The sequence below is a fragment of the Salmo trutta genome, chromosome 38 (genome assembly GCF_901001165.1).
Source record: "Salmo trutta chromosome 38, fSalTru1.1, whole genome shotgun sequence".
NCBI classification, from domain to species: domain Eukaryota; kingdom Metazoa; phylum Chordata; class Actinopteri; order Salmoniformes; family Salmonidae; genus Salmo; species Salmo trutta.
Window position 1 is genome coordinate 12,088,368 of NC_042994.1, and position 13,017 is coordinate 12,101,384.

At 44.1% G+C, this 13,017-nt stretch overlaps 1 protein-coding gene across 4 annotated transcripts in view; it reads left to right on the forward strand.

Annotated features, from left to right (window-relative positions):
• The first annotated feature begins 2,697 nt into the window (after positions 1-2,697).
• The window catches only part of LOC115178916 (trinucleotide repeat-containing gene 6C protein), a 65,695-nt gene continuing 55,375 nt past the window's right edge, over positions 2,698-13,017 (forward strand). For 3 of the 4 annotated variants that reach the window (XM_029740348.1, XM_029740350.1, XM_029740353.1), the window contains exon 1: positions 2,701-3,518. The gene's annotated coding sequence lies outside the window, so the exon portion shown is untranslated. Of the gene's footprint in view, positions 3,519-9,866; positions 9,911-13,017 lie in introns of all 4 variants that reach the window. The other variant, XM_029740349.1, reaches the window with a different exon arrangement.

The following is a 13,017-nucleotide window of genomic DNA, read 5'->3' on the forward strand; positions in this document are numbered from 1 at the left end:
TCTGCAGTCTTGTAAATGTTTAGCTCTCCAATGACCATAGGACTTGGCAAGACAGCACAAACAGCTCTGGGACCAGGCTAGTATTCTTCATCATCAATACACATGGAATGTCTCTGTCTGTTTCTTAAAGAAATGCCAAACCTATTGAGATTTGCTTTGTACAGTTGGTTCCTGATTACGTGTCTATCTCAGTTTTGACTGTCTATAAATGTTTCAGAAGGGAGTGATACATCCCCTCATGGCAAGCATGTCTAAAGTATAACATTGAAAAAAAATTTTAAACTGTATCCAAAGCACATGCATCAAATATACATGTAGCCACAATAGTGTGTGTGCAGATATACAGTAACTTGTGTGTGGGAGTGTCTCTCTGCTAGCAAGATCTCACGGCAGGCAAGAAATGAAAACCTTCTGTGGATCACACTCATGATTGAACTGGAATTAAAACAAAAGACATGAGCACAGGGCGCTTAAATGATGAAAAGAAAGAAAGGGAAAGAAAGACGGAGGAAAGGAGGAGAGGAGTATCCCAGGAGAGCAGAAGAGAGGAGAAAGTGAGTGATTGCCAGCGCCGCAGTCCGTCCGCCTCTCCTCGTGTCTGGATTTCCTCTTAACAGAATATCAACCAGACCTTTCTCATTGCCGCCCCTCCATCAGACGGCTAGCTTAAATGTGAAAGCAATTAGGGAAATTGGCCCAAGTCAAAGAATCATCCGAGACTCCTAAAAAAATAAATAAATGCGGCACTGATTAAGTATTGTTCCGAATGGCACCCTATTCCCTATGTGCTAACCTTCCCTGTTATTGTAATGGTGGTTATTGTAATGGTGGTCAAAAGTAGTGCACTATGTAGGGAAAAGGTTGCCATTTAGGATGTAAACTCAGAATAGATGTCAGTTGTTTACCCTTTTGTTCTTCTCTGCATTCACGTCCAGCTATTTGCCACTCACTGTTAAAGTGGGAGATGTGATGGTGTCCTACGTGGGGGCATAGATCTCCATCTCTCTTTTTAAAGTGCACTAATGATTTGTAAGGTCACAGAATTTGTGGTGAGAGTTCTGCAAATGTGGATGTTAGTTCTGCATTAGCCTGCCTGGATGGCAGGCTTGCTCTGATGCTGGCAGGTGCTTGCAAAATGCACTCTACAAAAGTGCAGTATTGTAATGTGAATAACCTCACACCTACCTACAATATATACAGTATATAAAGTGACCTCAAAGTATTGGGACAGTGACACATACCCCCCCAAAATGCTAACCTTCCCTGTTATTGTAATGGTGAGAGGTTAGCATGTCTTGGGGGTAGGATATTTGTGCGTCTAATTTTCTCACTCATCATTATTCACAATTAATTCAGGATTCATGGTAGCATCCACATTATCATGGTAGAATCCACATTAATGTAGAAGTGTTCAGAAACATGTTATATTCTTATTTACAATATAAGTGACTCTAAAATGACACAATACATTATTTACAATTAATTTCTACTGGGCACAAAATAATCTGAAACATAACCAAAACAAACAGCAAATGCATCCAACAAATATGTAGTCACAAGCTTGATGTTGTCATTTCGTGCTATGAGTATGGGACCAAATACTTAACTTGTTACTACTTTAATACACATATAACTGCATTCGTCCAAATACTTTTGGTCCCTTAAAATGGGGGGGACTATGAACAAAAAGGGTTATAATTTCTAAACTGTTCACCCAATATGGATGAACTTACACTCAAATGAAAGCTAGCAGTCTGCACTTTAACCTCATAGTTTTACTTTTGGAGCTCACTGTATGTGTGGCAGTATTACAAGTTTGTTATCACATGCAAACAAAAGGAATGCAGCCTTCTCTGCTCACCTCCCTTAACCCACAAGTTTAAACAGCTGTTTTTCCCATTCAGCTAGATTTGGCTTTCGCAATAGCTTTGGGCAGCTTGCCTTGAATAGGAAGAAACGTTGTCTGGGCTCTGGCTTTCTCATTGACAGTCTCTGCTGTGATCTATGGGGCTGTGCAGTCTAGTCTAGGCTGTTCTCACTGGTCAGTTCTCCCTTTGTGGATTACAACTTTGACCTATTCCCTCTGTGTGCATACTGCACGATGCATGGTCGTTTCCATAAGAAAAGAGGCATTGAGAATGAGTTGGGGCCACAATCCTTTCTTGAATCTGAGAAGCAGAACAAGGGGAATAGTCGTCCTTCATCAATCAATTGTTAATTAGTCTGCAATTGAAATATGCTCCTTCTTGGTGGACTTCATGTTACTTCAAGATTTTGAGGAAGGTAATGTGATAGAATCAAGGGCCCTTGTAAAATTATTTATTCTTCTAGCATAAACTTCTAATTTGCAAAGTAATCACATGCTATTTTGATACATTATTGAAAGTATTTAGCCTTTTATTCACAGAACTAAATGTGTTATTTTGCATTGCCGTAAATATAAACATATTGGTGATTTACATGGCCTACAGAAATAACCTATATGGTAGTCATTACCACATATTTACCACACATACGCAACTGAATAGTGCCCAAGGTAGGCTGTTAATAAGACATGCACTATTTTATCATCCTCTATATCTGCCTGTCCATCATTTATTCTAGTGAGCAAATCAGACTGCCATTGTCAAGGGTACGACGGGGCGGGATCATGCTGTGTTGTTAGTGGGAGATCACGTGGATTGGCTGCTTGGGCATGGGGGCCACTTCCTACATGATTTCTGCTCACAGGAGAGAGAGAGCGGTCTTAGTTTGAACAAAATGGCTGTAAGAACGCTGTCAACGATAGCTCACTGAACGCATTATGACTGTCCACTCCTACATTTGGATTTTTCGAGAATGTATTTTCTTGGATTCGTTTTTCAATTTGCATTCGTAGTAGCAAGGTCGTCGGTCAGATGTTGTTGCTAACCTGCTAGCTCCTCAGCTAGCGGCCTAAACACAAATTATTTCATTTTGCACTTTAACCCAAGTTGGCTAGCTAGCTAGCAATTTTCGTCGACAATTTACTGAAATCTGCCTGTTTTCTTTAATTTGCTAATTACTCCTTACAACAGTCGATGACTAATGCCAACTAGTTAACGTTAACAACTCAGCTACTTTTTGAGTCGAATTGTTTCTGTTGCTTTTTCGTTTTGCTGCTTTTTTTCGATATTTTTTTTTCTATAACGTGATACTTTTGACGTTTAGCATTGTTTTGTGTTGCGAAAATTGTCCTTTTAGTGCATCGTTACGCTAAAATACAAAGTTCTTGCTGTGTGTTTTTTCAAGTATCGACCTCGGTATTTTTGTTATGAAGCGGCTAGAACAGTTATCCAGTCAGTCAGTAAGCCCCTGCAGCACGAGAGCTGAATGTGGCTAATGCTAGCTAGCTGGATAACTGCGAAGACTCAATTCCTGATTTGTCATTTACGGGTATTTTTCGGAAAAAGCACAGGAGAATGCTTTTCTGCATCATTCTCTGCCATGCACCAACTTTGTATTGAAAGCTGCCAAAGCTCAACGTGTGATTACGCAAGGTAAGGAATACTTTATTGATATGCAACCACAGCTTGTTTGACAAGCGGCGTCCACCAGCCCGAGCCCCATACATTGTGTTCTGTTATTATGTGACTCGGGGACTAACACTACCGTTAGTGTTTTTCTACTCTTCCAGTTTTCATAGTTACATTGCTTTTATTTACTAACTTACATTAGCTGATGATTTATAGCAATACATTATGGGAAAGGGTATTGTCAGCTATATTATTTTTGCTTTACAGTCAACGAGCCAATGTCAACGATAGTAGCTAGGCTGATAAGACTTGATGCCAACAAGCTGAAGCTTTAAATATAACTGCAAGGGTAACGCGCATTGCTGATCGGCTTAGTTTCACGGTTATAAAGAATTTGATGAGAAGTCGTTAGTAACGTTAGCTGTTATTGACAGGGGCTGCCTTCTCTTAAACACACCATGATTTATCCATGGGTTTGGATGGAAATGCACGAGAGTTTTGTGTTCAGATTCGCAAACTAGGAGCACCAGAGGCAGGTTATATCATAATCTAATGAATGGTCAGTTTAGCGCGGGTTGGAATGGCACTGGAATGGACTGGCTGTCCTGATTCTAGCGAATACATGTGTTGTAGGAAAAGCGCAGATTTTCTTGGTGGGAATACTTTCCATGTCAAATAAGTCAGTTGATTGTGTCATATTCATCATGAAATGTAGGCAAAAGACATACCCCACACACCGTAATATTTGAGACGTTCATTATTTCTCTGTTGATTCCATTCCATCAAATTGCTATAATAATGTGGACTGCACTGTGCAGTGTTTGTTTATTTGTTAGACATCACTACCCCCTTTTCATACAGTAGAGGAAGGTATGAGTTGTGAGTCGCTTTCCCCCTACTATCCCTATGCATCCTCCCATCCCAAGGTGCTGGAGTAGATCCTATAGCCTCCACCCCCCCATCTTATTTATCTCAATCTTCACACACCAGTGGGGCAATAATGAAATGCATAGCGAGTGGGGAGAGAGACCGGGAGTGGGGGACATGGTGGGTATATAGAATGCTTAATGTGTATATATAGAATGCTTAACGTACTTACCGTGAGGAGTGTGACCATTTAATGTCAATCTGAAGGCTCTGGCTGCCAGTTGGTTAATGCGCTGCAGTTCTTAATCAGTTTGTGAAGATGCCGCCCCTCCACCCTGCGACGCCCTAGCCCGACTGACAGCCCCCGAACCCTACACCCCAGCAACCTTTCTCTCCCTGTGTCAGGGGGACAGGGCTCCCCTCCCTTACCACCCCTGTTCAACCCCCCCCCCCCCCCCCGGGCATTCAAGGGGGAGGGGATGGGAAAATTGTACAGACGTTTTAGGGGTCTGTAAGCACCCAGTGGAAGTGAAAAGGGTCTGAGGGGTGGGGGGGCGGCAGCCGCTGGTGAAGGGGAGTTATGTCGGTTGCCATACTGTTTGGTGGCTTAAGGTTTCTGCATGCTTCGGTTCAGCTGGCCGAACGAGTGTGCTCGCATACTCCCTTAAAAGACCTTCGCTTGAAAAAATTTAAACGGCTGAAATAGTACTCTGTCCATCTGGAGACGCCGTAACCAGTATACAGTTCCTCAAAATACTCTGAATTAATCTAGGATAACTCAACAAATCTTTCACAAATGTTGATGTTTTTGCCAAGGAGATCTTAGTCACTCAATTTGACATCTAACTAAGATGTTTGGTGCAATATTTCTCAAGTGTTTTTTGAGAAAATACTGCACCAAACATAAGTGTTTGTTGTCCATAAACTAATTGAAGAATCCCTACTGTTGACCAATGCCCGGCGAAGGGGCGTAGACTTCGGCTCTGCGAACAGCCGGGAAAACCCCTTGCCGAAGACCAAAACGAAAAAAAGTCACAATCGTCATAATATATGCACAAACTGTTTGGGATTGGAAGCATGCGGACACCATTACCCTCTCCAGACAACAGCAGGTGATAGGGCAATGGGGAAGGAAGGGGCAGTCTAGGGACTGATTGGGCATGTTGTCTTAACATGATGAGGATGTTGGCTACTTATGACGTTACTGTAACCTACCGGTGTTATTTCGACCTTCAGTTACAAAATGCAATTTTTTCCAGGAAAAAAAAGCATTATTTTATTAAACTATTTGACAATTCTGATAGATGTTATAAAACAACGTAGAGCTGTGCTTAGGGAATGAAATATGCATGGGACTGGAGAGGGAGCCGTTTCATTACCGGACTGATAACGACACGTTTGTTTTGATTAGTCTTGTAAAGGAGCCGAGGAATGGCTGCCTAGCAACACTACACCAAAACCCTTCCTTATCTCCTGTTCAGAAGGATCATTTGTTTGAAATTGGAGTGAAGGCTGCCTGAGGCGGATGTAAAAACACAAGCTGCTTTGGATTCTCTGTCGATGTCCTCAACAGCCTTGCAGACAAAACGTCATGAGCAGAGTAGGCAAACCCACAGGGTTCCATTTGCCTCAGTCTATCCATCCAGATCCCACACTGATCTCAGTCTCGCCCAGGCTTCCGCGCACCGCTGCAATACTAAGCCTGGCGATTACGAGCCTTTAAAAAAAACAGGCCTGATGGATAACATGCTCTCTCTGTGTGCCAAGGGGTCATCATGACTGAGGCTGGTCAGGGGCTGGCGGTAGAGGGGCGTCAACAGTGAAATCAACTTAATTCAGTGAAGGCTTCTGCCAAACCCATTATCCTATAGCACTAGGGTGTTCTTTATAATTCCCGGGGTGAAGCTTGAGCCAAACAGCTGTTGTCTGACTGACTGGTGTAATGTAATCAAAATTGGAATGAATTGAAGATCTTTCAATGGGGTGGACAGTGGTGGCTAGTTTAGTTCCTTTCCTGCCAACACTTGTCAGTTCCTTCTAAGGCAGTCTTCCTTGAAAGTAAACAAAATCAATATGTCATTACTTCAAGGGGAGTCGGCCTCTTGTGTGTGAGGCCAGGAGAAGTTGAAAGTGGGAAATGGAAACCCTCCCCTCAATAACCGTTGCTTATGTGGACGGGGTGGGTGAGGTCGATCGGCCAGGACCCCTAATGTAGAAGGCTGTAACTAACGATGGTGCAGCCTGCCTGCGCACGTCTGATCCATGTGAGCGGGGAGGGCCTGGCAGGGGCACAGGAGTGGGCGTCGGGAGGGGGAGCCCAGGCAGGAACTGTGTCTGGCAGCGATCTAGGGGAATGTCCAGTCGGTTTCTGGGCTGGGGCTGGTGGGTGCCTCCCTCTTCCCCCCTCCCGTTATGTTGGCTAATTGGAGAGACATGAGGCAGAGAGGCATCATCACATGTAGAGGACAGAGAGAAGCTGGACTTACCGTACTGTTTCTGTCAGACTATTAGACAATGTAATGACAACTTACTTACTCTAAAAACATCTCTTTGGGATAGCCAATGTTTGTTTGCAGTTATGTGGATAACTTAAGTTATATTAGGCTACATGCTGTGGGATAAGTCGTGTGTGCTAAGGCTTTTCCAGGTTAGGTTGAGACTTTATTTTGAACATACATGTCAAATCCCCACCTGCATCTTCATTGATGCTTGTCTGAATCAGCCCAGTGACATGAATGGCATTCATACTTGGCATAGTTTGACTGCGTAGTGTTGAGTGCTTTAGTGCACATGGCAATTGAGTCTTGTTTGTTCACTTCACTTTTGAATGGCAAAATATTTTAACATTGGCTTGCATTTCCGGTTGGATAGCTTAGCCTACATGCACGTCAGCTGTTTTTCTCAGCCTGTTCCAATACTTCATAGATTTCCATGAGTTGAACACAGCACTAAATGACAAACAGCTTTTGCAATAAGCTACTTATGGGGTAACTTCAGTACCTTGATAAGATGGCCTGTTTGTCCTATTGCACATTAGCTCAATTCCCATTCATCTTGTCAGCCATGAAGGCATTAGTAAGTTATCAGACCCCCCCAGTCTGTCTCCTCGCAGCATATTTCAAACACATCTGAGCTATATTATTTTTCCTCTTTCTCAGACTGTTGTGCTTTCTGCTTTTTTTTCTTTTGACAGATCCTCTCTCTCTCTGCTGTGGTTGGCAGCAATGAAAGGCAGACAGTCAATGTCAGAGCAACCTTGAGGGAATGTAGTCAACTGGCTCCATTCAAGAGACCAACTATTTGCCTTTTTCTTCTGTCGGTTTCATTTCGTTGAGTCCTCAAGGCTTTGACAGTTTTATTAGGCTATAGTAGTACTGGAACAAGGCAGTCCAATGCCTAAATGGTAGATACTAGAGCCTTCGCTTGGCAGCTTTAGCTTACATTTGTCTTGATCCTGATAAACATCTTGATCTGTATAGTTGATGAAGTAATAAAAACAACCTCATATCATTAACAAAAGCTGAGGTTGTTAAGGTTGCTCCTGCACTGTTGTCAACCAGCCAATGTTCCACTCTATCTTGAGTTGAAGTAGAATGACTGTTTCACAAATAGACCCACTTTTCTCTCACCTTTCTAGTGGCCTATGTGGCTTGTCAACCCAGCTGAAGTACAGGTTATCAGAGTACAGTGCTCTACTAAGCTTTTGTCAATTACCGTTATGGTCATGTAACTCTTCTCAGCCTTAGAAAAAAAGTACTAGGGTACTTTCCCTTATTGGCAGCTTAGGCTGCTTTTAGACAGGCAGCCCAATACTGATAATTTTTTCTCCTTCTGACCAATCGGATCAGCTCTGAAAAAGATCTGATGTGAAAAGACCAATTAGTGCGGGGAAAATATTAGAATTGGTCTGCCTGCCTAAACACAGCCGTTGACAGCCTTGTCCTTTAGGCTCCCGAGTGGCGCAGCGGTCTAAGGCGTCACTACAGATCCTGGTTCGATCTCAGGCTGTATCACAACCGGCCGTGATCGAGAGTCCCATAGGGCGGTGCACAATTGGCCCAGCGTCGTGGGGGTTAGGGGAGGGCTTGGCCCGGGTAGGCCGTCATCGTAAATAAGAATTTGTTCTTAACTGACTTGTCTAGTTAAATAAATAAAATAATACAAGTATAGAAACTGACGGACTCCCCATGCCGTCTCTATACACTGCAGAATCCCCGATAATCTAGTCTATATGCCTTTGGCATAACAGAAGCTTTTTATCAACTTAAATTTTGAGTTCTTTACCTAATGAACTGCCTGAACATAAGTTCCCTATTGACTTGGTGAGGAAGCAGCTAGCGAAGACATTGACGTCTAATCATTTCTAAAAGAAAACTTCAAAGGAATTTTATTCTTAGCTTTCGTTGGGCTCTCGCCGCCAGCCAGCAACCAAGAGTATGAAAACCACCCCCCTCTTTTCCATTCATTGAGTCAGCCCAGCAGAATAGATGAGATAGCTGTTGTTCCCACTCATAAGGGCAGGCGGCATATTTCCACATGCTGATCTCCACCTGGCTTGAAAGCAGCACTGGTGACTGGAATGAGCAGAATGCTCCAGAACTGAGATTGACACACTGTGTTTTTATTTCTTCAGTTGGGGAATTTACAGGCGTGTTTTCCCGTCCATCAGCATTAAAGCGGCAATGAGCCGTTGAAACAATAACAAAGCCAACTCCCCACCCCTGTTTCGGCTGGAGAAATGTAACCACCCTCAAATTCATAGACAGAGCTATAGATGCAAGTATTGACCATCCGTGACTTCAAAATGTATCTTTTTATGCATGTTTTGAGGCTAAATAGTGTTTACATTTACTTTGTTTACAAACATTGAATTAAAACAAGCTTATTTTTGGTTCTGGTGTGGTACGACAGTTAAATTAAGGGCATAAGGCATTTATAAGTTATATTTTTCAAGAATCAATGAGTACGTATCATTCATTTAGAAGTTTAAGCTGGACTAAACTAAGGCACGTGCCAGAGCTGGTCAAAAGCTGTGCACTTTATAGGGAGTAGGGGCTCTGGCCAAAAGCAGTGCACTATATAGGGAATGGGTTGCCAGTTCGGACACAGCCTAAGACTACACTAGTCTCCTCAGTCTTTAATGGTGGCTGTTTAATTACTACTCTCCAGCCAGGTTGTGGGTAGCCGTCCTGGATAATGGCCGTGTGAAAGGGCTCAAGAGCTGTGGTTTCCTAATGGCTGGCTGCAGGAAAGCAAAAGGAAGGGGGATGGAGACTGTGGACTTCACCCCCCCCTCTCTTCCCTTCCTCATCCTCCATGGCTTTGCTCCGTTGTTCGTTCGTACAGTGGCGGTGTTAGCCGGAAGTGCTCCGGAACATGCCGCAGCTCTGTTTGCCTTGCGGCCGTCGTGGCAACCTTGTCTCTGTGTCAGGGGCGTCTAGTTCTGCTCTGCACACTGCCCTACAGCCTGAGCCTGACTGTCTCTCTCTCTCCCCACTGCTATAGCCCCCTCTTCTCCTCTGGCTCTCCTCCTTGCTTGCTCACCCAAGGTGCGTGGATATAATAAGCTTCTCTTTTCTCCATATCTCTCCTTCTCCTCCCTTCCTCTATCTTGCTGTGTTTTTTGTTTTTCCTCTGCTCCACAGTGAGCTTTTTCTCTCCCTTCACAGATGCTCTCCTCTATCTCTCTCTGCTCTCTTCTTTCCCTATCTCCCTCTCCCGACGGCTGTTGTTCTTAATTGGCGTTGCTCTGCCTGTCTTTTCATCCTCCGGTTTTCCTCTCCTCCTCCCCGGTGTGAGCAGCAGCTCCAGCGTCTCTCTGTGAACACGTCTCAGACTCCCTGTGCCGCTGTGCGTCTCTCTCTCTCACACACCAGTTAATCCCTCTTAACAAGCACTGCTATTTCTGTGTAGCAGGATCCTCACAGACCATATAAGTCTTTCCTCCCTGTCTGCTTTGATTCTGGTCATGCAGAGTTTATATGCAGCTCACAGATGGAAGGAAACCTTTGCAATGCAACGCCTTTGAATGCTCAACTCTGCTACTATTTTTATCCATAAACAATTGTTAGATGTGTGCTATGAAGCGGCTAAACAAATCAATCTGTATATACATAGTGTGTAATCCAAAAACATGGGGAAGGGCGATATACATGTATCTAGGCTATAGGTCTTCCACAGTATATAACACAGGCATATGACACTGTATATGCCTACTAGACTGGAGTGCCAGGCAGGTTCAGAGAGCACTGCTTCACCAGAGTATGTCAGCTCGTCTCTCTGTGTGGAGTGCCTCTGTCAGGCAGGTGTAACTTGATCCCCAGCCAACCCAAGGTGTCAGCCTGACTCTGGGGGTGACGTGTCAGCAGCTCAGTGGGGACACAAGGGCACAGTCACACTGCCCTTGTCATTTCCCCTAAACTGGTGCCCCCTCTGTCTGCATTGCTATCTCTCTCTCTTGTTCTGTCATTGGACAACTATGCTATTTGAAAATCTATACTGTACATTTCTCGCTTTTCATTCACTCATCCCCTTTTTGCTTTTCTCCTTTTCCTCCTCTCTCCTCTCACCTGGCTCCCTTGAGGGTAATTAGAAGTGAGAAGCAGGGCACCATGCTCACCACCACACCTTTGCCACTCTGTCCTGTCTCTGGAGGGAACTCCTGTGAGGAGGAACAACTCCTGTGAGGAGGAACAACTCCTGTGAGGAGGAACAACTCCTGTGAGGAGGAACAACTCCTGTGAGGAGGAACAACTCCTGTGAGGAGGAACAACTCCTGTGAGGAGGAACAACTCCTGTGAGGAGGAACAACTCCTGTGAGGAGGAACAACTCCTGTGAGGAGGAACAACTCCTGTGAGGAGGAACAACTCCTGTGAGGAGGATCAACTCCTGTGAGGAGACAGAGCGGTTGCTTCAGTGTCGTAGCTGGATGCAGTACTCTCTTAGTCTGCACAATTATGCTGCTTTTTTTGTCTCTTCTCGGATTAGGCCCAGCTGCTAGTTAAGTCTTCAAATTGTACTGTGCTTTCTAGGATTTAGATTGAGTGTCAACTACTTTGGGTTTAGTGTGAGACAGTTACAACACTAAGACTCTGTTAAGGACTGGCGCTATGCTGTCATGTTAAATCTCTGGCTCAGACCAGACGAGTAGAACATTGACTTGAATGGGGATGCCCGTTCTATTGAATCTATTTCTATGAAGGACAGTAGTGGACATTCAGCACAATAACAATCAGTTATTTTCAGTTGGTCTGTGCTGCGGTGCAGAAATGGATATCTGTGACATGATATTTAGGGAATAGCCTACATAGGCTAAATATTTTATTTAACCTTTTATTTTGACAGGAAGTCATGCTGAGACCAAGGTCTCTTTTACAGATGAGTCTGGCTACACATCAATAAATTAGGTTTCGATTTCCAATGCTTTCTCCTATGGATGAGTGGGGCACAGCAGTGAACAATGGCTTGTTATGATCTTGGATACAGGACCAGTCAGGTAGTTGTACTGTACAGCGTGGTCTGTTAGATCAACCTCTACTAGCCTGCTACCAAAATAGACCGACCATCATCCTTTATCAGTTTCCTTAACTGTGTATTTTCTAGGAAATGAGTTCAATAAATAAATACACGTGGTGTACTATTGTTGTCATAACCCTTCCCCCGCTTCTGTGTCCTCTGTCATAAGCTGGCCCACCGGATGGGTTGTATGGGAGATCCCATGTTAACAACGGCTAGGACGGAGGTAGGCTAGTAGTCACGAAGCAGTAGATGGACTGAGTCGGAGGCTCTCTTTCAGAAAATACCAGCACACAAAGGGTTCCGCCGGATATTTTTATATCCCGATCCAATGTCTCCTTCCACCCCTTTCTATTCTATGGGGGATTTCAACATTCAGAACAGTGCCAGCTAGCCTAAACCCCCCCCCCCCCCCCTGCTTTTGGACTGGTGCCAAGGAATATCAGAGCATGGGGGGGATGGTGGGGAGAGATACCAGTTAGACTGACGGGGCATTGTGATTGGTCGAGGGGGTATTAGGGGGCGGGTGACGGGGGGTGGTAGCCTATGGGGTTGTTGGATTGTTAGCACTGTGCCGGAGCGCTGGTCTGGTTAATAGGCAGATCTGAGAGAGGAGACACTATTGAGCTCCTACTTATTACCAGGCAGAGAACCAACCTGCCTTTCTGCCTGATTAGATATTAGTGCACCACACACACACACACACACACACACACACACACACACACACACACACACACACACACAGTTCCCTCTATAATGAATAGGTGTTTGATAGTGAGTTGTACTGTCCTCCCTCAGTCATTACAGCTAGATAAGTCCTCTGTCAGTATTCCCTACTGTTAAGCAGTACACTAGCTGTACTGTAGATTGACAGTTGTTAATGGCCATGTCTGCCAAGTTCTTTCTCTCTCTTGTCTCCCTCCCTCTCTTGCACTCTCTCGGTTTAATTTAAGGGGCTTTATTGGCATGGGGAAACATATGTTTACATTGCCAAAGCAAGTGAAATGGATAATAAACAAAAGTGAAATAAACAATAACAAATTTACAGTAAACATTACAGCTCCAAAAGAATAGACATTTCAGATGTCATATGATGTCTATATACAGTGTTGTAACGATGTACAAAAGGGAAAATAA